The sequence below is a fragment of the Toxorhynchites rutilus genome, unplaced genomic scaffold (assembly GCF_029784135.1).
Source record: "Toxorhynchites rutilus septentrionalis strain SRP unplaced genomic scaffold, ASM2978413v1 HiC_scaffold_68, whole genome shotgun sequence".
Taxonomy (NCBI): Eukaryota; Metazoa; Arthropoda; class Insecta; order Diptera; family Culicidae; genus Toxorhynchites; species Toxorhynchites rutilus.
In genome coordinates this window covers 12,257-38,615 of record NW_026600133.1, presented here as the reverse complement: position 1 = coordinate 38,615, position 26,359 = coordinate 12,257, and the positions used below count along the sequence as shown (strand labels likewise).

Genomic DNA, 26,359 nt, shown 5'->3' with positions numbered 1-26,359 from the left:
ACGTACGTCTCACACGTAGTGAGGGTAGGGGTTCGACACACGAAACTCACTGAATTCGATACAAGCTCAAAAGGTTTACCCTCCCGGGTGCCGACCAGACTCACTGGATTCGATACAAGCTCAAAAGGTTTACCCTCCCTGGTGCCGACCAGACTCACTGGATTCGATAGACGTTCGACCCTACCGACAGTAACTTGACCCCCACCCGTACGGCATCGTACTAACCGAACATCCATACAAGCTTCGCAAGTTATGCCTCAAACTTTTCACTCACCAACTTTCCCCCACAATAGTGTAAACATGGTCATACCAACGTTGCCTCGGTATGGGTATATACCACACTGGGGGCATCGTTATAGGAGTGCCTTGGATAGACTTGTACCGCTAGCCGAGACACCATGCTGGTCGGGGAAATGTTCACGCACCGCAATCGGTACCAGTGCCGGGTGTCGGTCATATTCCGATGGGGGGTAACCCTACTATTGAACTCGTACTTGTACTTGGGCCGTGCCTAAGGTGTTGGTTGTTTCAATAGTTGGTTACTTGTTTCAATAGTTGACATTTTTTCAATAGTTGAACTTTTTTCCAACAGTTTCAGTTTTCCCGTAGGTAAAGATGATGATGTGTGACCAATGTGTGAATGTGTTGTTTTTTTTTTTCAATAGTCATGTACGCGCCGTTGTCGATGTTATACACACTGCGTACTGCGGGTGAGAAATAAAACAAACTGTTGTGCTGTGCTGTGCTTGATGTTGGCTTGGTGTTATTGTATTATCGAATTGGACTTAATACCAGTGCGGGCCGATGCACACACTGCGTACTGCGAGTGCTGGCTCGCGCAGTGACAAATTAAACAAACTGTTGCGCTGTTGTGTTGTGTGCGCTGTGTGGGGGAGACTTTTCATCACACTTGACACGCGCATTCTTACCCCTCGATGTTGCCTTGGTGTTATTGTGTTATCGAATTGGACTTAATATCAGTGCCGGACTGTTGCGCTGTTGTGTTGTGTGCGCTGTGCGGGGGACTTTTCCAACACTTGACACTTTGCATTCCGGGACGTGGACGCGTTCTGGGACTTGGTGTTATTGCCGACGGGGCAGTGTTATACACACTGCGTACTGCGAGTGCTGGCTTGCGCAGTGAGAAATTCAACAAACCGTTGCGCTGTTGTGTTGTGTGCGCTGTGTGGGGGACTTTTCCAACACTTGACACTTTGCATTCCTGGACGTGGACGCGTTCTGGGTCTTAGTGTTATGGTCGACGGGGCAGTGTTTTACACATTGCGTACTGCGGGGGTTGGCTCGCGCAGCGCTGTTGTGTGCTGTATGCTGGGGGGACTTGGACGCTTTCTGGCACTTAGTGTTATTGTCGGCGGGGCAGTGTTTTACACATTGCGTACTGCGAGTGCTGGCTTGCGCAGTGAGAAATTCAACAAACCGTGCGCTGTTGTGTTGTGTGCGCTGTGTGGGGGACTTTTCCAACACTTGACACTTTGCATTCCGGGACGTGGACGCGTTCTGGGACTTGGTGTTATTGCCGACGGGGCAGTGTTATACACACTGCGTACTGCGAGTGCTGGCTTGCGCAGTGAGAAATTCAACAAACCGTTGCGCTGTTGTGTTGTGTGCGCTGTGTGGGGGACTTTTCCAACACTTGACACTTTGCATTCCTGGACGTGGACGCGTTCTGGGTCTTAGTGTTATGGTCGACGGGGCAGTGTTTTACACATTGCGTACTGCGGGGGTTGGCTCGCGCAGCGCTGTTGTGTGCTGTATGCTGGGGGGACTTGGACGCTTTCTGGCACTTAGTGTTATTGTCGGCGGGGCAGTGTTTTACACATTGCGTACTGCGAGTGCTGGCTTGCGCAGTGAGAAATTCAACAAACCGTTGCGCTGTTGTGTTGTGTGCGCTGTGTGGGGGACTTTTCCAACACTTGACACTTTGCATTCCGGGACGTGGACGCGTTCTGGGACTTGGTGTTATTGCCGACGGGGCAGTGTTATACACACTGCGTACTGCGAGTGCTGCTTGCGCAGTGAGAAATTCAACAAACCGTTGCGCTGTTGTGTTGTGTGCGCTGTGTGGGGGACTTTTCCAACACTTGACACTTTGCATTCCTGGACGTGGACGCGTTCTGGGTCTTAGTGTTATGGTCGACGGGGCAGTGTTTTACACATTGCGTACTGCGGGGGGTTGGCTCGCGCAGCGCTGTTGTGTGCTGTATGCTGGGGGGGACTTGGACGCTTTCTGGCACTTAGTGTTATTGTCGGCGGGGCAGTGTTTTACACATTGCGTACTGCGAGTGCTGGCTTGCGCAGTGAGAAATTCAACAAACCGTTGCGCTGTTGTGTTGTGTGCGCTGTGTGGGGGACTTTTCCAACACTTGACACTTTGCATTCCGGGACGTGGACGCGTTCTGGGACTTGGTGTTATTGCCGACGGGGCAGTGTTATACACACTGCGTACTGCGAGTGCTGGCTTGCGCAGTGAGAAATTCAACAAACCGTTGCGCTGTTGTGTTGTGTGCGCTGTGTGGGGGACTTTTCCAACACTTGACACTTTGCATTCCTGGACGTGGACGCGTTCTGGGTCTTAGTGTTATGGTCGACGGGGCAGTGTTTTACACATTGCGTACTGCGGGGGTTGGCTCGCGCAGCGCTGTTGTGTGCTGTATGCTGGGGGGACTTGGACGCTTTCTGGCACTTAGTGTTATTGTCGGCGGGGCAGTGTTTTACACATTGCGTACTGCGGGTGCTGGTGTGCGGGTGTTGTGCACTTGAGACTTGTCATTCCAGGACATGGAATGATTTCACACACACGTACGATTGCATACTACCAGGCGCAAAGCGATTTAATGAAAAAAGAGAGAAGCCGCCAGCGCGGACAGCACTAAGCTACCACGGTGGGACTTCTCTCTTACGGAACACGACGCACCCGGGCAAGACTGCGCAAGCTACTGTGCCGCGCCGATGCTGATGGGGCAATGTTACACGTACTGCGCGCTGGGTCGCGCAGTGAGAAATTGAACAAACTGTTGCGCTGTTGTGTGCTGTATGCTGGGGGGACATGGACGCTTTCCTGGGACTTAGTGTTATTGTCGGCGGGGCAGTGTTTTACACATTGCGTACTGCGGGTGCTGGTGTGCGGGTGTTGTGCACTTGAGACTTGTCATTCCAGGACATGGAATGGTTTCACACACATACGCGGTTGCATACTACCAGGCGCAGGATGAAATAAAAAAAAAGTAAAGTAATATCCAGCGAGGGGAATGGCTTCACACACGCACTTGGTGTTATAGCATTATCGTACTTATCGCCGATGCTGCGTACTGCGGGCGTTGGCCTCGCGCAGACTGTTGTGTGCTGTGTTGTGCTGGGGGGACAACACTTGACAGTTGTTATTCCCGGCCATGGGATGATTTCACACACACGCACGATTGCATACTACCAGGCGCAATGCGATTTAATGAAAAAAGAGAGAAGCAGCCAGCGCGGGCAGCACTAAGCTACCACGGTGGGACTTCTCTCTTACGGGACACGACGCACCGCCCCATCACATAGCGCATCGCAAGGGCAATACTGCACAAGCTACTGTGCCGCGCCGATGCTGATGGGGCATTGTTACACGTACTGCGTGCTGGGTCGCGCAGTGAGAAATTGAACAAACTGTTGTGCTGTGCTGTGCTGGGGGGGGGGACTTTGCCAAAACATGCTACTTTGCATTCCAGGACATGGTGCACAGCTTATACCGCTAGCAGAGACACCTCGTTCGATCGGGGCAACTTGGGACACCGTAATCAGTACCAGTGCCGGGTGTGGGTCGGATTCCGATGGGGGTGATCCGGGAACATATTTCTTGGACTTAGAATATTGTTCGGACTTAGAATTTTTCGACTTATGACCTCGTTTCTGGGACTTAGCCGTAGAACCAGATGTAATGCGTGTTGCATAGATTAAGGCGCAGGGAATTTAATAAAAAAGAGAGAAGCCCCCACACATTTAGGGGGGCTTCTCTCTTTTTTATTGGACGATACACAACACATAACATACATGACATAACACTGACCTAGAAGCAGTATTTACCACCGTATTTTATGACCCGCCTTCCACCTCGCAGGTAGGGAATCTATGCCTCTGGCATAGAACGTAGGAGGCTTGCTATCGAAGAACTCTTTAGGAATGCGCTCATCTCGTCCTTAGTCCTGAAGAGTTTATTCCTAAGCTTATTACTCAATGACCTGAATAAATGGTAGTCCGATGGACTGATGTCTGGTGAGTAAGGAGGATGGTTCAATATGTTAAATCCCAGGCTCCTCGCCTTATCTATCGTTTCATGTGCCCTATGGCACGGAGCGTTATCGTGTAGTAGGGGTACCGGCCTATGTTTACTCACTCCCAGTATACCAGCCACCTTTTCCAGCTGCTTCTGATATCGTTTACGGTTAACAGATACACCCTTGTCTAGCAATTCCCAGTGTATAATGCCTCGTCGATCCCAAAACACACAGAGCATGTTCCACTTGCGATTCATCCTGTCTTTGGCGATTGTCTTCGGCATGGCGCCTTTTACGATCCAATGTATGCCTCTGTGAGGCGCAAACATGGGTATCTTAGATTCATCACAAGTGACCAAATTATCGAGCATACCCTGGTCTCGTTCACTTTGTCTGAGTAGTCGTTGGGCTAGTTTCACCCGCTTTGCAAGGTTGACTGGGTCTAGCTTGTGTGGGTGGTATCCCATTCTTTTTGGCACATAGTTTAGTTTATGCAACGTTCGCATAACAGTCGCTGCCGAACAGTTGTATTTCTGGGCCATAGACCTCGTAGATTGCTGGCTGTTTTGTTTCACATCAGCAAGCAGTGTTGCTGTGTTATCGATTGCCTTCGGACGGCCTTTGCGTGGACGATCGCGCAGTTCCTGTCGGTATCGAACCTTTTGTACCACATCGTAACCGTTCTACGAGTAACAGTTTGTCCATATGTGGAATTCAATGCCAAGAGGGTGTCCGACACTGAATCACCCATGTCGTAGTGGTGCAAGATGAACATTCTTGTTTCAGTTCTAGATAGTCTTATGGTTTGTATATCATATTGACTAGCATCTATCGGCTCTAGGACAACTCTGAGTTCTTTCAGAGAGTCTAATTGGATCGTCTGCTGTGTATCAAACGACTCTATGTCTACAGAAGGGGACTGGGGTAGTTGCATCACTCTGGATGACGATGCTAGTGGTTCCCATGATACTGATAAGGGTGGCGTTGCTAAGGGGGTGGTCAGACCATTGCTGCTCACTATTCGATTCCACGTGTAGTGGGTCTTGTGTCATTTCGGATGACGATGGCGATGCTAAGGGGTGGTCAGACCATTGCTGCTCGCTCTTCGATTCTTCGTACAGTGGGTCTTGTGTCATTTCGGATGGCGATGACGGTGCTAATGGGTGGTCAGACCACTGCTGCTCGCTCTTCGATTCTTCATCCGGATTTATATCTATAACCGGAGAAGGAATAGCGATGAGGACGAGGACGAGGACGAGGACGAGGACGAGGACGAGGACGAGGACGATGATGATGAGGACGATGATGACGATGAGGACGACGATGAGGACGACGATGCCACTGAGTTAACACAACAAGGACACTTCTTAGGGTGATGAATACGCTTCGATCTTCGCATTGGGTTGGTTTTGCTTTTCATGTGGTTCCCACGAGTCGCTAGGGAAAATATATGGTCGACTGTGGACTACCCTGCCATACCACAGCAAGGGCAACATTACTGTGAGGTTTGCCCCGGTACCCCACAGGGTCCGTTCGCGGCTTCATATTTGTATCGCCCCTTCCACCATTCAACTATCGGCACGGATCGTATACACACCTTAAGCTTTGGGGCCCGAGTGCCCCCCTTCTCTGTCTGCATACGACCTAAGGTCCCACCGAGGTTGGTTACTCGATCTTTCCGAAGGTTGCTCGTATCCCAGTCGGTACCACGGGGAGGTAGAGATAGGAGTTGCTGAATCATAGGCTACCATCATAAATGGATCATCATAATGAGTTATATGTTCGCTGTATTCAGCCATTTACCGACCACTGTTTAATATATACATGTGGCCCGAAAGCAGTGCATAAGTATTGATCCATCCTTTCCAAAACTTTTGCAACACACCAATAGCCACACCATAGGAATTTCCAAGGGCATCGCTATTGGGCTGTTTCAAAAGTTTATGATTTGCTCAGCATCTACTATCCTACACGCGAATGATATGTCCACCCATACCTATCATCGCTCACGCACCGTGTTACAGTCGAATACGACCCATCCACATGCCTATCTTATGTCTAGCATAAGGCATTCTCAAGTGTTGAGAAAGTTCGTGCACCTCGAGGAAGGTTCTTTTGAAACAAATCAATAGAAGCCATCCTATGCGCGATCAGTGTGACTACCCGCACATATCATCGCTCACGCACCACGTTGCAGTCGAATGTGACCAATCCACATGCCTATCTTATGTCTAGCATAAGGCATCTCAAGTGTTGAGAAAGTTCGTGCACCTCGAGGAAGGTTCTTTTGAAACAAATCAATAGAAGCCATCCTATGCGCGATCAGTGTGACTACCCGCACATATCATCGCTCACGCACCGTGTTACAGTCGAATACGACCCATCCACATGCCTATCTTATGTCTAGCATAAGGCATCTCAAGTGTTGAGAAAGTTCGTGCACCTCGAGGAAGGTTCTTTTGAAACAAATCAATAGAAGCCATCCTATGCGCGATCAGTGTGACTACCCGCACATATCATCGCTCACGCACCGTGTTACAGTCGAATACGACCCATCCACATGCCTATCTTATGTCTAGCATAAGGCATCTCAAGTGTTGAGAAAGTTCGTGCACCTCGAGGAAGGTTCTTTTGAAACAAATCAATAGAAGCCATCCTATGCGCGATCAGTGTGACTACCCGCACATATCATCGCTCACGCACCGTGTTACAGTCGAATACGACCCATCCACATGCCTATCTTATGTCTAGCATAAGGCATCTCAAGTGTTGAGAAAGTTCGTGCACCTCGAGGAAGGTTCTTTTGAAACAAATCAATAGAAGCCATCCTATGCGCGATCAGTGTGACTACCCGCACATATCATCGCTCACGCACCACGTTGCAGTCGAATGTGACCCATCCACATGCCTATCTTATGTCTAGCATGTATATTAACTTCGCACAACATCACCACAACGTTCATCCTCGGTAAATTCGTTCCTCGTTCGCATACACGATAGCCATACACTAGCCAAAAGATTCCCATACACAATTACTAGCACGCATAAAAGCGTGAGAGGGGGTATTGTTCACATGTCCACGCTCGCTTATCACGAGGTAGCTGCACCACATTGATGTAAACGACCCAACACACACAGACGAGCGAGCGAGCGCACGCTTTTTTTCCCCTACTGCATACCTACAGCATACGCTGAGGAGGCATAACAATGGAGAAAAAAAACTCGGAGCGAGAGAGCGGTAAACTACCCGTGTGGTGCTACTAGCTGCACTGATGCGATGCGTCTTACATGGGAGGTATTTCAATGTTCGACACACCGTACTGCACAGGGTTCGCATGGCACACGAGAAAGCCACAATCGCCTTATGCCCCTTCGACGTTCAACGCACGACACGACACCACACACTGGAGTACGTACGTCTCACCACGTAGTGAGGGTAGGGGTTCGACACACGAAACTCACTGAATTCGATACAAGCTCAAAAGGTTTACCCTCCCGGGTGCCGACCAGACTCACTGGATTCGATACAAGCTCAAAAGGTTTACCCTCCCTGGTGCCGACCAGACTCACTGGATTCGATAGACGTTCGACCCTACCGACAGTAACTTGACCCCACCCGTACGGCATCGTACTACCGAACATCCATACAAGCTTCGCAAGTTATGCCTCAAACTTTTCACTCACCAACTTTCCCCACAATAGTGTAAACATGGTCATACCAACGTTGCCTCGGTATGGGTATATACCACACTGGGGGCATCGTTATAGGAGTGCCTTGGATAGACTTGTACCGCTAGCCGAGACACCATGCTGGGTCGGGAAATGTTCACGCACCGCAATCGGTACCAGTGCCGGGTGTCGGTCATATTCCGATGGGGGGTAACCCTACTATTGAACTCGTACTTGTACTTGGGCCGTGCCTAAGGTGTTGGTTGTTTCAATAGTTGGTTACTTGTTTCAATAGTTGACATTTTTTCAATAGTTGAACTTTTTTCCAACAGTTTCAGTTTTCCCGTAGGTAAAGATGATGATGTGTGACCAATGTGTGAATGTGTTGTTTTTTTTTTTCAATAGTCATGTACGCGCCGTTGTCGATGTTATACACACTGCGTACTGCGGGTGAGAAATAAAACAAACTGTTGTGCTGTGCTGTGCTTGATGTTGGCTTGGTGTTATTGTATTATCGAATTGGACTTAATACCAGTGCCGGGCCGATGCACACACTGCGTACTGCGAGTGCTGGCTCGCGCAGTGACAAATTAAACAAACTGTTGCGCTGTTGTGTTGTGTGCGCTGTGTGGGGGAGACTTTTCATCACACTTGACACGCGCATTCTTACCCTCGATGTTGCCTTGGTGTTATTGTGTTATCGAATTGGACTTAATATCAGTGCCGGACTGTTGCGCTGTTGTGTTGTGTGCGCTGTGCGGGGGACTTTTCCAACACTTGACACTTTGCATTCCGGGACGTGGACGCGTTCTGGGACTTGGTGTTATTGCCGACGGGGCAGTGTTATACACACTGCGTACTGCGAGTGCTGGCTTGCGCAGTGAGAAATTCAACAAACCGTTGCGCTGTTGTGTTGTGTGCGCTGTGTGGGGGACTTTTCCAACACTTGACACTTTGCATTCCTGGACGTGGACGCGTTCTGGGTCTTAGTGTTATGGTCGACGGGGCAGTGTTTTACACATTGCGTACTGCGGGGGTTGGCTCGCGCAGCGCTGTTGTGTGCTGTATGCTGGGGGGACTTGGACGCTTTCTGGCACTTAGTGTTATTGTCGGCGGGGCAGTGTTTTACACATTGCGTACTGCGAGTGCTGGCTTGCGCAGTGAGAAATTCAACAAACCGTTGCGCTGTTGTGTTGTGTGCGCTGTGTGGGGGACTTTTCCAACACTTGACACTTTGCATTCCGGGACGTGGACGCGTTCTGGGACTTGGTGTTATTGCCGACGGGGCAGTGTTATACACACTGCGTACTGCGAGTGCTGGCTTGCGCAGTGAGAAATTCAACAAACCGTTGCGCTGTTGTGTTGTGTGCGCTGTGTGGGGGACTTTTCCAACACTTGACACTTTGCATTCCTGGACGTGGACGCGTTCTGGGTCTTAGTGTTATGGTCGACGGGGCAGTGTTTTACACATTGCGTACTGCGGGGGTTGGCTCGCGCAGCGCTGTTGTGTGCTGTATGCTGGGGGGACTTGGACGCTTTCTGGCACTTAGTGTTATTGTCGGCGGGGCAGTGTTTTACACATTGCGTACTGCGAGTGCTGGCTTGCGCAGTGAGAAATTCAACAAACCGTTGCGCTGTTGTGTTGTGTGCGCTGTGTGGGGGACTTTTCCAACACTTGACACTTTGCATTCCGGGACGTGGACGCGTTCTGGGACTTGGTGTTATTGCCGACGGGGCAGTGTTATACACACTGCGTACTGCGAGTGCTGGCTTGCGCAGTGAGAAATTCAACAAACCGTTGCGCTGTTGTGTTGTGTGCGCTGTGTGGGGGACTTTTCCAACACTTGACACTTTGCATTCCTGGACGTGGACGCGTTCTGGGTCTTAGTGTTATGGTCGACGGGGCAGTGTTTTACACATTGCGTACTGCGGGGGTTGGCTCGCGCAGCGCTGTTGTGTGCTGTATGCTGGGGGGACTTGGACGCTTTCTGGCACTTAGTGTTATTGTCGGCGGGGCAGTGTTTTACACATTGCGTACTGCGAGTGCTGGCTTGCGCAGTGAGAAATTCAACAAACCGTTGCGCTGTTGTGTTGTGTGCGCTGTGTGGGGGACTTTTCCAACACTTGACACTTTGCATTCCGGGACGTGGACGCGTTCTGGGACTTGGTGTTATTGCCGACGGGGCAGTGTTATACACACTGCGTACTGCGAGTGCTGGCTTGCGCAGTGAGAAATTCAACAAACCGTTGCGCTGTTGTGTTGTGTGCGCTGTGTGGGGGACTTTTCCAACACTTGACACTTTGCATTCCTGGACGTGGACGCGTTCTGGGTCTTAGTGTTATGGTCGACGGGGCAGTGTTTTACACATTGCGTACTGCGGGGGTTGGCTCGCGCAGCGCTGTTGTGTGCTGTATGCTGGGGGGACTTGGACGCTTTCTGGCACTTAGTGTTATTGTCGGCGGGGCAGTGTTTTACACATTGCGTACTGCGGGTGCTGGTGTGCGGGTGTTGTGCACTTGAGACTTGTCATTCCAGGACATGGAATGATTTCACACACACGTACGATTGCATACTACCAGGCGCAAAGCGATTTAATGAAAAAAGAGAGAAGCCGCCAGCGCGGACAGCACTAAGCTACCACGGTGGGACTTCTCTCTTACGGAACACGACGCACCCGGGCAAGACTGCGCAAGCTACTGTGCCGCGCCGATGCTGATGGGGCAATGTTACACGTACTGCGCGCTGGGTCGCGCAGTGAGAAATTGAACAAACTGTTGCGCTGTTGTGTGCTGTATGCTGGGGGGACATGGACGCTTTCTGGGACTTAGTGTTATTGTCGGCGGGGCAGTGTTTTACACATTGCGTACTGCGGGTGCTGGTGTGCGGGTGTTGTGCACTTGAGACTTGTCATTCCAGGACATGGAATGGTTTCACACACATACGCGGTTGCATACTACCAGGCGCAGGATGAAATAAAAAAAAAGTAAAGTAATATCCAGCGAGGGGAATGGCTTCACACACGCACTTGGTGTTATAGCATTATCGTACTTATCGCCGATGCTGCGTACTGCGGGCGTTGGCTCGCGCAGACTGTTGTGTGCTGTGTTGTGCTGGGGGACAACACTTGACAGTTGTTATTCCCGGCCATGGGATGATTTCACACACACGCACGATTGCATACTACCAGGCGCAATGCGATTTAATGAAAAAAGAGAGAAGCAGCCAGCGCGGGCAGCACTAAGCTACCACGGTGGGACTTCTCTCTTACGGGACACGACGCACCCGCCCATCACATAGCGCATCGCAAGGGCAATACTGCACAAGCTACTGTGCCGCGCCGATGCTGATGGGGCATTGTTACACGTACTGCGTGCTGGGTCGCGCAGTGAGAAATTGAACAAACTGTTGTGCTGTGCTGTGCTGGGGGGGGGGACTTTGCCAAAACATGCTACTTTGCATTCCAGGACATGGTGCACAGCTTATACCGCTAGCAGAGACACCTCGTTCGATCGGGGCAACTTGGGACACCGTAATCAGTACCAGTGCCGGGTGTGGGTCGGATTCCGATGGGGGGTGATCCGGGAACATATTTCTTGGACTTAGAATATTGTTCGGACTTAGAATTTTTTCGACTTATGACCTCGTTTCTGGGACTTAGCCGTAGAACCAGATGTAATGCGTGTTGCATAGATTAAGGCGCAGGGGAATTTAATAAAAAAGAGAGAAGCCCCACACATTTAGGGGGGCTTCTCTCTTTTTTATTGGACGATACACAACACATAACATACATGACATAACACTGACCTAGAAGCAGTATTTACCACCGTATTTTATGACCCGCTTCCACCTCGCAGGTAGGGAATCTATGCCTCTGGCATAGAACGTAGGAGGCTTGCTATCGAAGAACTCTTTTAGGAATGCGCTCATCTCGTCCTTAGTCCTGAAGAGTTTATTCCTAAGCTTATTACTCAATGACCTGAATAAATGGTAGTCCGATGGACTGATGTCTGGTGAGTAAGGAGGATGGTTCAATATGTTAAATCCCAGGCTCCTCGCCTTATCTATCGTTTCATGTGCCCTATGGCACGGAGCGTTATCGTGTAGTAGGGGTACCGGCCTATGTTTACTCACTCCCAGTATACCAGCCACCTTTTCCAGCTGCTTCTGATATCGTTTACGGTTAACAGATACACCCTTGTCTAGCAATTCCCAGTGTATAATGCCTCGTCGATCCCAAAACACACAGAGCATGTTCCACTTGCGATTCATCCTGTCTTTGGCGATTGTCTTCGGCATGGCGCCTTTTACGATCCAATGTATGCCTCTGTGAGGCGCAAACATGGGTATCTTAGATTCATCACAAGTGACCAAATTATCGAGCATACCCTGGTCTCGTTCACTTTGTCTGAGTAGTCGTTGGGCTAGTTTCACCCGCTTTGCAAGGTTGACTGGGTCTAGCTTGTGTGGGTGGTATCCCATTCTTTTTGGCACATAGTTTAGTTTATGCAACGTTCGCATAACAGTCGCTGCCGAACAGTTGTATTTCTGGGCCATAGACCTCGTAGATTGCTGGCTGTTTTGTTTCACATCAGCAAGCAGTGTTGCTGTGTTATCGATTGCCTTCGGACGGCCTTTGCGTGGACGATCCGCGCAGTTCCTGTCGGTATCGAACCTTTTGTACCACATCGTAACCGTTCTACGAGTAACAGTTTGTCCATATGTGGAATTCAATGCCAAGAGGGTGTCCGACACTGAATCACCCATGTCGTAGTGGTGCAAGATGAACATTCTTGTTTCAGTTCTAGATAGTCTTATGGTTTGTATATCATATTGACTAGCATCTATCGGCTCTAGGACAACTCTGAGTTCTTTCAGAGAGTCTAATTGGATCGTCTGCTGTGTATCAAACGACTCTATGTCTACAGAAGGGGACTGGGGTAGTTGCATCACTCTGGATGACGATGCTAGTGGTTCCCATGATACTGATAAGGGTGGCGTTGCTAAGGGGTGGTCAGACCATTGCTGCTCACTATTCGATTCCACGTGTAGTGGGTCTTGTGTCATTTCGGATGACGATGGCGATGCTAAGGGGTGGTCAGACCATTGCTGCTCGCTCTTCGATTCTTCGTACAGTGGGTCTTGTGTCATTTCGGATGGCGATGACGGTGCTAATGGGTGGTCAGACCACTGCTGCTCGCTCTTCGATTCTTCATCCGGATTTATATCTATAACCGGAGAAGGGAATAGCGATGAGGACGAGGACGAGGACGAGGACGAGGACGAGGACGAGGACGAGGACGATGATGATGAGGACGATGATGACGATGAGGACGACGATGAGGACGACGATGCCACTGAGTTAACACAACAAGGACACTTCTTAGGGTGATGAATACGCTTCGATCTTCGCATTGGGTTGGTTTTGCTTTTCATGTGGTTCCCACGAGTCGCTAGGGAAAATATATGGTCGACTGTGGACTACCCTGCCATACCACAGCAAGGGCAACATTACTGTGAGGTTTGCCCCGGTACCCCACAGGGTCCGTTCGCGGCTTCATATTTGTATCGCCCCTTCCACCATTCAACTATCGGCACGGATCGTATACACACCTTAAGCTTTGGGGCCCGAGTGCCCCCTTCTCTGTCTGCATACGACCTAAGGTCCCACCGAGGTTGGTTACTCGATCTTTCCGAAGGTTGCTCGTATCCCAGTCGGTACCACGGGGAGGTAGAGATAGGAGTTGCTGAATCATAGGCTACCATCATAAATGGATCATCATAATGAGTTATATGTTCGCTGTATTCAGCCATTTACCGACCACTGTTTAATATATACATGTGGCCCCGAAAGCAGTGCATAAGTATTGATCCATCCTTTCCAAAACTTTTGCAACACACCAATAGAAGCTGTTCGTTTCACCCCAACAGTGTGGTTTTCCGTGTCATTCACAATCTCCACTAGCAAATTAATTTAGCTGTTTTGTACATTCTCAATATTGCTACGATATTAACTTGTTTGCGAGTGAATAAAATTTTGAAGCTATACTACATGCCTAATATTTTAAACGTTATCCTCAATATTGTGGTTGAAATATGATAGAATAACATGTAGGGGAGAACTCATCAATAAAATATAGAAAATAGAATATAGAATTCAATAGTTAACTATTCAAATCAACCGCATAATTATCTTACCCCATTGTCTGTCTTACCCACAGTTCCCTTACTGTGGAATGAAGAATAATCAATGATTTTAAGAGGAAGTTAATACTTACTTCGACTTATTAAAAGGCACAAAGAATTTCAGAAGCTATACGGTCAATATTTTTTAAAGTCTACGAAATCTCATCGATCCCAAAGCGCAGATTCTCGATTTCATTTGAACTGATACTAGTTTACAACAACTGTGCTTTCATTTACTCTCACTCGATTTTCTCCGGTGGTATTTAGGTCATTCACAGATCCGTACATGAATCGACCCGAGATATGGATAGGTTAATACGCTTTCAGTGAGCGAATTTCAAAGGGGAATAAATCGGACACTGCAATGATCGTTTATTATGTTGTCAATTGCGGGACCTGTAGCTATTTCTGGCTTATTGGAACTATGTTCGAAAGTGACACATAGTTGTGAAGTCGAGTTAGATAACTTTCTGATCAATGTGAGCGATGGGACGAACAATGGTACAGTCAAATATGAAAAACATATTCATAAGACTGTAAAAAACATGAGTTACATAAACAAAACCCCACAAGATTCACACATGAGAAACCTTTTCGGGTCCTCCGTTTTCCGCGGTTCTGCTCCGGTGAATAGAAGATCGTTTCATTCATTTCTTCCTCTCGCATTCGCGGATCATTTCGCCACCGAAAGCCCGATTATTATTGTTCCTTCTTACCTCTTCACAGTTTGCTGTGGGGCTTCCTCTTTGACATGATCGGAAGTCTACGAGAGAATCAACACTCGCAAGTTTTTTTTTTCTTACGGCGCTTCCCACAGAGAGCGACGATTAGTTCATTATGTTTGAATCAAAACACCCGCAAAGAACCCGCCGATAATTATCTGTGAAGAACAAAATGTGTGGTGAGATTCCACTGCTCTTATTTTCCGCAGATGTCGGACTGAAGTGCGTTTCCAGCGGGTAAATGAACGCTTAAATCGTTTCGCTTCATCTGGTGGTGCGCAGCCGGGTGGGATTCCTACTACTACTACTACTACTACTCACGTTGACCTCAACCATACACACGAGATGATGGTTGTTTTATGCGTTTTTCGACGTTTGCCATCTGGACGCATCTGAACGCATCTGAACGCGCTCTGCAAATGACACGGGGTATGTGCCGATAGGCATGAATTATTTCTGCATTATCGCTGCACGATGATGGTGGTATCCACTCGAATGTGCAGCGGAGATCATTTCGAATTCCGGCATTCGGATAACTTCTGTTGCCGCCAGCTGTATCTGGAGTATTCATTGCCGGGGATGATCGTCATCCTTATCTTGTGAGATGCTTGTACAAGATCATTTTCTAGTACGCCTCATTAAAACAAATGTTTGACTTCCTCAAAATTGTGATTAGTGATAAACCTAAGCCACTCCAATTCAAGACGATGCTGTGGTAATCACGTTGTAACAAACCCAATCTGACATTCACTCCGCAAATTTCCACTACACATAAATGTCCACATTGAAAAGAGGTGTCAAGTCCTAAATTTGCCGCACCGATGAAGACGCCTCGATCGTTCCCTCAATCATCAGTATGTAAAATCGCTGACAAAACCTGCTGAGGCAGCACCAGCTGCAGCAGCTTGCTCACCTTGAACAGCGCCTAGGTTGGTTCAAAAACAACAAATATGGGACCGAGATGAGCCATGCGGCGTGTTTCGTCTCCAAAGAAAAATGCTGTGTTTGTGTTAGAAGTTGTTAGGTAATGATAAATTAAAACATTTACTTCTCATGTCGTTAGTTTCTTGAATTGCAAATCGTTGTGTCTGTGGATATTCTGAGTTGTGCCTTGATTTAACTCGAACTCAGATGGGAAATCAAAGTGTCTCTGACAAGACAGATTATCATAAAAAGGTGGCATGCATTGAAAAGTTTACCTTCTGTGAAGGTTTGTTTATTTATAAATTAATTCATAATTCAACGTAAAGTCTGTCTTGGAGCTGAATAGATAGTCCCAAACATAGAAATAAATTTGGTTTGTTTCAAAACGCAATTCTAATTGATTTCACATCGATTCATCACTCATCTGAATCGAGTGGATCATATTACCACAGAAAGGAAATGCAAAGTGTTCTTTGAACAGCACTGCATTGATTGAAACCATATCTATAACTATTGTATTCTTCGGAAATGAGCAGTGCTCCAGAAAATTTTCGGACTGGGCAACGGGAAGTGATAACACAATGCGAGCAGGATGTGATACCGTTAATTATTATCTAATCAAACATCATTTTTGGTAAATCGACCTTTCCAGAATGCCATGAAAATGTTTGCTTGGTGTCTTTTGTGTTCGATTAATTTAGAAATGATGAAAGCTTTAATGAGGGTAGACTGGTAAGTAGAAGAAACTTCGCTGATATCAGTAGTTAAAAAAGTAGATATAGAAAACGGGTGCCTTTGATTTGTGGAGTAAATTGCTCCACGGATCGAAATAAATTGTCTGCCCCTCACTGCAAGACCTCACCTTTTATGCATTTTGACTGACTAATGAATCACAAGGGATGGGACTTGCGATGCAGTTTTTGCTTCTTTGCAGGGATTGATTTAGTGGAAGAGTCACTGTCGCTGCATTGTATCATTCGTCACGACCAAGCCTCTATCACTCAAAACATCATTTGAATGAAAGACTTTTGAAATGCCTAATGTGGAAAATTAAAACTAGAGGCGAATGAACTCTCCGAGTTTGAAGTCTCTAGCATCAACAAAAAGAAAATCTTAAACTAAACATTCGGCCTTCAGGAACATGGGATATGTGTGCCACACATCAGCTTACAATCAAGCACATAGGGTAAATGATCTTGGTTTGTCCAATTTGGGGTGTTTTTACGCAACTAGTAAATGCAAATCGATTTTTCTTCATGAAAATCACACATAATCGATACGAGTTTGGGTTTGTTGAAAAGCCCCAAGTCTCTAGTTGCTAATACTACCATAAGGTGTTGAAATTATTCAAATTTTTATGTTTTTTAACGATTTTCCTTAAAGAAGAATTATGATCATGGTTTGACCACCTCTGATCATGGTTGGCCCAAAAAAATGATCATGGTTTGTCCAGTTTTAGAAATCTCCATTTTTGAATGAAAACATTCGAATTCACAATTAGATGTTACATTTATCATTGCTTGAGTTTGCTGTCATCATATTGATTCATTCATAATTTAGGCTTTCTTCAGAATATTGCCTTTTCTTGGGCATTTTAGAAGTGTTCACCTCAACACAATCAACACAGAAAAACCATACTTCTGTTATGCGCGAAGCACACCATAAACAAACATAAACAAACTGCAGCGCGCCAAGCGGTTGCCATAGAAATCATGTGGACAAAACAACATTATTGAATTGGACAACTCATGATCAGAATTGAGTTCATCAAAATGCGTTAATTAAATGGTTTAGCTTTGTAAATCCGATACAAATGGTGAGCAAGCATGATGTTTACAATATTTATAAGTGTTGTAATCCAGAAAAGGTCTGAATACGTGCCAAATAATCATCTGGAGATCGATTAAAAGTTAGCTCGAATGAGGGGCGCATTGACACAAATAGAAGGTGTATTTTATAATCCTTTAAAACATGTGATTTCGTAAAAATATACTATCAAACTACTATAAATCATGTAAAAGGCAATTTCATTTATATGTTTCGAAACATTCGAAGGCCTTATTTGGCACAGGAGCGCTGAACTAGAGCATTCAAAAAAGTGGGCAAACCAGGATCATATTTTCGACTGGACAAACCAAGATCATTTACCCTACGCACATTTTATTGCACAGTCCCGTATTCTTATTGAGGTAAATGATTTTGGTTTATCCAGTCGAAAATGTGATCATGGTTTGTCCACTTTTCTGAATGCTATAGTTCAGTGCACCTGTGTCATATTAGTTATTCGAATATTTCAGAACATATGAATAATATTGTCTTCTCCATGATTTACAGTAGATATATAGTCTGTTTTTACGGATTCACATGTTTTAAAGGATTATAAAATACGCATTCTATTGGTGTCAATGCGCCCCTCACTTGAGCTAACTTTCAATCAACCAACAGATTATTATTTGGATCGTATTCAGACCATTTCTGGATTATAACACTCACAAATATTGTAAACATCTTGCTTGCACACCATTTGTATCAGATTTACTTGATTAAACCATGTAATTAACACATTTCGATGACCTCAATTCTGATCATGAGTTGTCCGATTCACTAATGTTGTTTTGTCCACATGATTTCTATGGCAACATTGGCGCGCTGCAGTTTGTTTTTGGTGTCCTTCGCGCATAGCAGAAATAATGTTCTTCTGTGTTGAGTGTGTTGAGGTAAACACTTTTAAAATGCACAAGAAAAGGCAATATTCTGAAGGAAGCCTGAATTATGAATGGATCAATATGATGTTCACTGTCAATGAAAAAGGAATTAACAACTGTCAATGAAAAAGGAATTAGCAACATCTACTTTAAAATTCGAATTTTTTCATTCAAAAATAATGATTTCTAAAACTGGACAAACCATGACCAATTTTTGGACAAACCATGATCAGAGGTGGACAAATCATGATAATAATCTTCTTTGAGGAAAATCATTAAACAACATAAATATTTGAATAATTTCAACGACTTTTGGTAAAATTAGAATCTAGAGACTTAGGGCTTTTCAACAAACCCAAACTTGTCTTGATTATATGTGATTTTCACGAAGAAAAATCGATTTGCATTTACTAGTTGCGAGAAAACACCCTAAATTGGACAAACCAAGATCATTTACCCTACTACAGAGTACAGATGCACTGAATGTGAAAGCGAAGGCTTCTGTGGGTACGCGGGATATAGGGGAACCCGGGGCAAGAGTGCGACCTTAAGCTAATACGCGTTTTTGAATACTCTTTTATTATATTTTTTCCCTTTTTTTTTTGCTGGTTTGATCATTTATACTCCTATTTAGGTGTAGCTATGCATCAAATTGTTCAAAAGTTATGTTTACTATGAAAATGTTTCATTTACAAAAATGATGTTTTTGGCGTGTATTTTTCCAGCACGGGACAAGAGTGCCACCTCGACGAGGCAAGAGTGCCAATCTTATAAAAATATAATTTTTGATGAAGAAAGCACTGTGAAATTCACGGTTGTTCCAAAGAACGCAAACTCAAGTTCTGGTGGCGTTCACGAAAACCGGCAAGCCAATCTTCTCCGGCCAATTAGGATGTTTTGTCGAAAAAGTGATCTACATTATTTCACCCTGCGATTTTATACGCTAGGTTCGGGATGTCGTGTGTTGTCAGCCCATAAAATAACTTCTGCATATTCAGGACGTGACTCACGAGTTACTCCTCCTGTTGTTTAGAAAACACAGTTTTAAAACGGCCTAACTTTTCTGCACATATTTCCTCCGCAGCTCGTCTCCATGATTTACAGAATGTACGGCAACAACCATATTTTCCATCTGCAACTGGTTTCGGAACGAAAACCGTTCATATTTACAAACCATGACCACAACAAACACAACCACGATTACACTATTTGCGTTTGACAGATCGAATTCGAGGTTACTACTATGGCATTTTTACCCCGGTAATAATGGCTCTTTTTGCCCCGGAAGTTGAGAGATAACAAATTCATTTTTTAATGAAATAAATGCGTACGATTTAAATTAGTTCATACAGTAGATTGAAGAAAAATGATTATTCTATTTGTATTTATGGGTGGAGTCATGCAAACATATAGAAACTGAGGGTATTCCGTTAATTTGCGCCTGTGCGTTCTTATGTAGATTGCAGTTGTAAAAAGCTCAGTTAGTATTTATCTGTTTTCCAATGAAACATATTTGAGGTTCTGGCTGATAATATGTGAGATATATGCAGTATCTGTATAAAACAAAGTTCTGTAGTTAAATTATTGTAAAAGATGGAAATAGGCAAAATAATCAGATGGGCACTCTTGCCCCGGGTTCCCCTACGTTTGGATAATGGTTGAGATTTTGCAATTTTTCGAAAGTTAGTTTCATTACATAAATTGTTATGGAGCGCCCAAATCGATTGATGCAAAAATCTCATAGAACTATAGATGTGATGCTTGGCTGTCGATGTTGGTTGATGACCGCGGTAACCTCAGTTTTATCGTTTAGATATGCGGTCAACTGTCCCTTTTTCGATGTTCTGTAACTCGCTATTTCCTCTAACTCGATGAATTTCATGGCACCTTTGATTTTACAAGCATTCTTCTCTTCATAACTCGATACCTCCCTAACTCGATGCCTGTTTTACTCGATAGGTTTTGATTAATTTTTCCATGGACTTTCACCTCCCTAACTCGATTGATTTTCGCGTACATGTTTTTGTGCTTTATTAACTGTTATTTCAATTGCTCTTGAAAGTGACGAAGTGTTCAAGTAATTTCTTTTCATGTAAGAAAAACCTTTCAAGCAAACGATTGAAACGCTAACCATTGCGAAACGTTTGAGCATCATCGAGCAGGTCGAAAAAAATGGACGGAAGGGGTCTGAAGCTTCAAAAGATTTCAGTATTACACAAAGTACGGTATCAACACTATTCAAGCTAAAGAAAATCGGAATCGGAAGGGAAAATTGAATCTAGACAAAAAGCATATAAGATTGATCGGAATCGAAAAGCTGGAGCGGTCAATGGTTTTTTTGTTTTATCAGTTCAGAGAGAATAATTTACCTCTCTCAGGTTCTATTCTTCGGGAGAAGGCTTGCGAATTTGTCCAGAAATTAGCAATTCTCATTTTTGCAGGATAGTTGTCCGACATTCTTGCAACATGTCCTGCCCAGCGTATCCTTCCAGCTTCCAGCTCACTTTCTGGATACAGGGTTCGCCGGTGAGTTGCGTGAGCTCGTGGTTCATCCTTCGCCCCCATACGCCGTCCTCCTGTACACCGCCGAAGATGGTTCTTAACATCCGCCGTTCAAAGACTCCGAGTGCTCGCAGATCCTCTTCGAGTATTGTCCACGTCTCGTGCCCGTAGAGGACAACCGGTCTTATGAGCGTTTTGTGCAGGGAACATTTCGCATGACTGCTAAATCTGTTTGACCTTAAGTGTTTGTGGATACCATAGTAGGTACGACTCCCATTGATGATGCGTCTCCGGATCTCACGGCTGGTCTCATTATCAGACGTTACCATTGAGCCAAGGTAGACAAATTGGTCCACTACCTCGAACTCATCGCCTTCGATCATTACACTACGACCTAATCGGGTCCTGTCGTGCTCGGATCCGAAAGCCAGCATGTATTCGGTTTTAGACGCATCGATTTTCAGTCCAATTCTCGCTTCTTCGTGCTTAAGTCTGGTGTAATGTTCAGCTACCATCTCAAATGTTCTGCCGACAATGTCTACGTCATCAGCGAAGCAGATGACTTGACTGGATCTATTGAAAATCGTACTACGCAAGTTAAACGCTACTCGGCTCATAACACCCTCTAGCGTAATGTTGAACAGTAGTCAAGAGAGACCATCGCTTTGTCGAAGCTCCCCGCGAGACTCGAATGAATCAGGTGATTACCTCCACCCGATATTCCCACACAGCACTGTATCCCATCCATAGTAGTCTTAATCAGTCTTGTCAGCTTCACGGGGAAGCTATGATTCTCCATAGCTCTTTTCGTGTTATTGAATCGTATGCTTCAAAGTCGACGAATGGATGGTGCGTGGGGACTCTGTACTCACGGCATTTCTACCGCAAGGTGAAGATTTGGTCAGTACCCACCTCCCACGAATCTGTTTGTCAGTGGCGATAGACGAAGGAAGATGGTTTGGGAGAGCGCCTTGTAGGCGGCATTCAGGAAGGTGATTGCACGAAAGTTTTCATAGTCTAGTTTGTCCTCTTCCTTGAAGATAGGGCAAATAACCCCATCTTTCCATTCCTGCGGTAGTTGTTCTGTTTCCCAAATTCTGACAATCAGCCGATGCAGATAATTAACCAATTTTTCCGGGCCCATCTTGATAAGTTCCGCTCCGATGCCGTCTTTGCCAGTTGATTTGTTGTTCTCCAGCTGTTTAATAGAATTCCTAACTTCATCTATCGTTGGAGGTGGTACATCTTCATTATTTACTGCACCAACGTAATCGCTTCCATCGTCATCTTGGTCCTCTGCCTGTACGCCATTCAGATGTTCATCGAAGTGCTGCCTACACCTTTCGGTCACATCACGTTCGTTCGCCAGGATACTTCCAACCTTATTCCGACACATTTCTGCACGTGACACGAAGCCTTTTCGGGAAGCATTGAATTTACGGTAGAACTTTCACGTCTCATGAGAACCTCTTCTTCCCTGAAGAGTTGAGTTTGCTGTCTCCGCTTCTGACTATATCGTTCCACGTTCTGACGGGTAGCTTGACGCAGCATAAACTTCCGCCCAGCGTTCTTCTCGTGTAACACTTGCTGACACTCATCATCGAACCACTCGTACCGTCGTCTTCGTTTCACTTGTCCTAGGATGATCTCCGCTACGCTGTTTATGGCTGTTTTAATCATGCTCCAACAGTCCTCAAGGGGAGCTTCGTTAATTTGGTCCTTTTCCAGCAGTGCAGCTTCAAGCGAATGTGCGTAGTTTTCGGCGATATCTGCTTGTTTCAGTCGCGTAAGATTGTACCGTCGCGGGCATCGGAACCGAATGTTGTTCACAGCGGAGAGTTTTGGGCGCATCTTAACCATCACTAGGTATTGGTCCGAATCGATGTTAGCGCTCCGAAAGGTTCTGACGTCAGTTATGTCCGAGAAATCCCGACCATCTATCAGAACATGGTCGATCGGAGATTCTGTTTGATTGGGTGACCTCCAGGTGTATTGGTGGAGGAATTTGTGTTGGACGGCCATATTGTTAGGGGTGGCGAAATCTGCACATTCTTGGGTTGATTGGCCACCTACCAATCGCTTCTGCATATTGCCCATCACGATGAAAGCTGTGCCTAGCTCGTTAGTGTTGCCGCAGCTCTGGTAGATGATATGACCATCCCGAAATGTTCGTACTGTAGATCCTCTCCAACATACTTCCTGCAGCGCTACGATGTTAAATTTTCGGTTTTTCAGCACACGAGTATTTCCGATGAAATTGAGAGATCGACAATTCCACGTCCCGAGTTTCCAATTGTTAGTCCGTGTTCGTCGCCTGGGTCTGTATCGATTAGTCCGGTTCAAATTTTCTTGTGTATCGACTGGCAATGCCCAATGCTCATCCCACCACACCCTAGACAGTTCCCCTTTACCAGTGCAAACCAGAAAAACGATCTATGACGATAGAATTTCTGACCGGGAATCGAACCCGAAGCTCCCATCTTGGCAAGCGCAACGCTTACCACTAGGCCATGGGGACCATATAGAAAGTTTCAAATAAGAACTTGTGTTAATTTTAAGGGGTCGATTCTTAGTACTCGTCGACCCCCAGAATCAGTTTTCGTTTAAGTCGATCCTTGGGAAACGGATATCGACCACTTTGAGAATCCCTGGTCTACATTATCATACGTGGTTTCGAAGTCGACGAAAAAATTGTGTGTAAAAACTTGATACCTGCGGTACTTTTGGAGTTTCTTCCGCAGGGGTTGGTTCTACTTTAGCTTACGGTAGAATTTTGCAGTTGCCATTCAGGAACGGTAGTTTTCACAATTTTGTTACTTTTTTTTTTTAAAAATAGAGCATATTACACCATTTTTCCAATACCAGCTACCAGCAAGGCACCAGGTAGTGGTCTGAATGTTAGCGTTACGCTCTGTTTCGACATCGATGATATCTGTGAAGTGTCGATCACCAAAATTTATCGAGTTATGCTTATTCAGAATTATGAATAAAGCAGTCTAATTGAAGTTTACATATTTTTCGATGAGTTATGACTATCCGAATACGGATAAAATTTTTCCTAATCCAACGAAAGTCCTCCTACGAAGTAAATAGATAAACATGCCCCTTCTTACCAACATACGCAACATTTTTAACCCAATACATTGTAACAGATCGACTCAGCGATCAAAGTGTTCACCCAGTGTATTACACAACCATCCAAATCCGGTGAAAACGAATCGAAACCCATAGAATATGAATCACGACGAAGTGATGCAAAATTAAATCAGCTTGGATTTATTTGCGGTACGAATTCCGCCGAAAACGAATTGATAACAAATTCGATGAGCTCAGCACGTCTTCGTCGTCGTTGTCGCCGCCGTCAGACCTACCCACGAGTCGCCAATAGAGCCAGCCAGTACCACCACATGTTGCTGTAGCCCAACACACGACATGCAGGCAGACAAGCGGCTTAGGATGGCGTTACGAGTCAAGTTGCGGGGCCCAACAAGCAGCCAAGCACTCAAACAACCACAAGTCCCATGCTCAAGCTACTTCATCACAAGTGCGCGCACTCCCTTGTGTATACATCTATCCATTGGATCCAATATGGCGGTGTTTCGCTACGATACAGTCCGAAACAGCAGCAGCCCACAAAGAGACTAGTGATGGTGCCATTGTCTGTCTGGTTGCTGGGCCAAGTTGCATTCGCATCGGTGCGCGTGTTTGAGAGCCGAAAGGAAAAATACTGACTGATGTCCGAAACTACCCCAGCATTTATATTATAGTTGCAATTGCGGGATCGTTTTCTCGTAATTGTCATTGCGCTCGGAAATGGATGTTATATTTGGTTCTTAAATTCCCGGAAGTAACGTTGACGTTGAAGGGTCGCGACGAAGCCATTCCATCAACGCCAGGATGCTGCAGTGAAGGTTAAGTTCAGTCGAGAAAACTGCACAACTAATTCTCGGGATCCGCAGCATGGATCGCAACATCTCGGCGGCCCGTCTTAAGGTTGTGTGTCTTGCGCACACTTCATCTGGAACTAACCGCTTTTAACTTTTTTTTTTTCGTTTTCTGGCATTTCTCCTTATTTCTGCCTCTTCCTGCAATTCTACCGTGATGCTGGAAGAGCAAAAGTTGCACATATGATTCAAAGAGGGCTTCACAACATCACTGGCTGCACTGCCACCCACTGCGGAGAGTAGAAAAACTTACAACAAAAGGTGTGTTTTCCACTTTGAGGGTATGAGTCTAAAAAGAAGAACATATCGGTTCAACCAAAGAGAACAAAAGCCTGCAGTCGGGAGGATATTTTTGATGTGCATCTTGTGCCTCGCAATGGAACCTACATAACGGGATTCGTTGAATTTATTTTGTATGATTTATGTTGGACCTGTCGGGAATAACTTTTATGTGACTTTCCAACGGTGGGCGGAAGAGAGTATCATAAACGAAAGGGTCTCCAGAAGGATGACCTCGATTAAAGAGCCAAACAATTTTTGGCACTGCCGTAAACAGAACCTCAGTTTCAATTTACGGGCACAAGGTAAATTCCAAACGAAATGGCAAAATAGACTTTGTCTAGGCTGCGCATGTGTTTGTTTCATACCTGTGGTCATCACTCAACAGGTAACCTTTCGCTGCTCAGTTCGTTCACCAAATGATAAATGATGACATATTTAATCGACGTTTACTCACCTTTTCGCAATTTTAACAACTGTGATGAATTTAATCCACCCGAAATCGAGCAACGTGTTGCTTTGTTCGATTTATCTGTATCCAGTAGACTTTTTCCACGATTATTCACCTAATAGCTGCTGGAAGTATACGCATACACAAAAAATAAGCACTTGAAGAAAAAAAAAATCACAACGGCAAACACCACTAAATTATTTCCGAGAAATTTTGTTCACATGACACGACTTCCACTCTTCAGGTTCCCATTCTCTCGTATTACCACGATAACTATTTGTATCAATCAATCAATCAATCAAATATTTTTTTAGAGTGCACTGTTTGTGTACAGAGAAAAATGCACTGAAAAAAAAACAACTACTCACTTCCAAACGGCGACACAAATGAAACGGAAATACAGTACTTTACTCGGCTAAGTTTCACTCAACAGTGAAGCAACATGTCCGCCTCGCGCAGCTCTAGGTCTGTTTGCTTGCGCACGGAACTCATCCGATGCGCATTCTCACTCGAGGCGGCTTAAGTTTTTCTCCACGCGAGAGGATTGCATGGATACGAATTCTCTCTTTCTGTCCTCCGCTCTTTGTTTGATTTTCGAGGGGTTCGCAAAGTGTTGTTCCGTTTGTCGTTGCGGAGAATATATTAAACTCAAAAGAAGAAAAAAAAAAAGAAACCAAAAACAATTGTGAATCCGAGAAATCTTAG

General features: G+C 45.6%; 1 long non-coding RNA gene across 2 annotated transcripts in view; it reads right to left on the bottom strand.

Annotated features, from left to right (window-relative positions):
- LOC129782399 (uncharacterized) overlaps nucleotides 1-26,149 on the bottom strand; it is a 30,087-nt gene extending 3,938 nt beyond the window's left edge. For both annotated transcript variants that reach the window (XR_008744555.1, XR_008744556.1), the window contains exons 1-2: nucleotides 26,023-26,149; nucleotides 25,661-25,779 (exon numbers count right to left, since the gene is read on the bottom strand). This is a non-coding gene — a long non-coding RNA (uncharacterized LOC129782399). The remainder of the gene's footprint in view (nucleotides 1-25,660; nucleotides 25,780-26,022) is intronic.
- Between the last annotated feature and the right edge of the window lie 210 nt (nucleotides 26,150-26,359).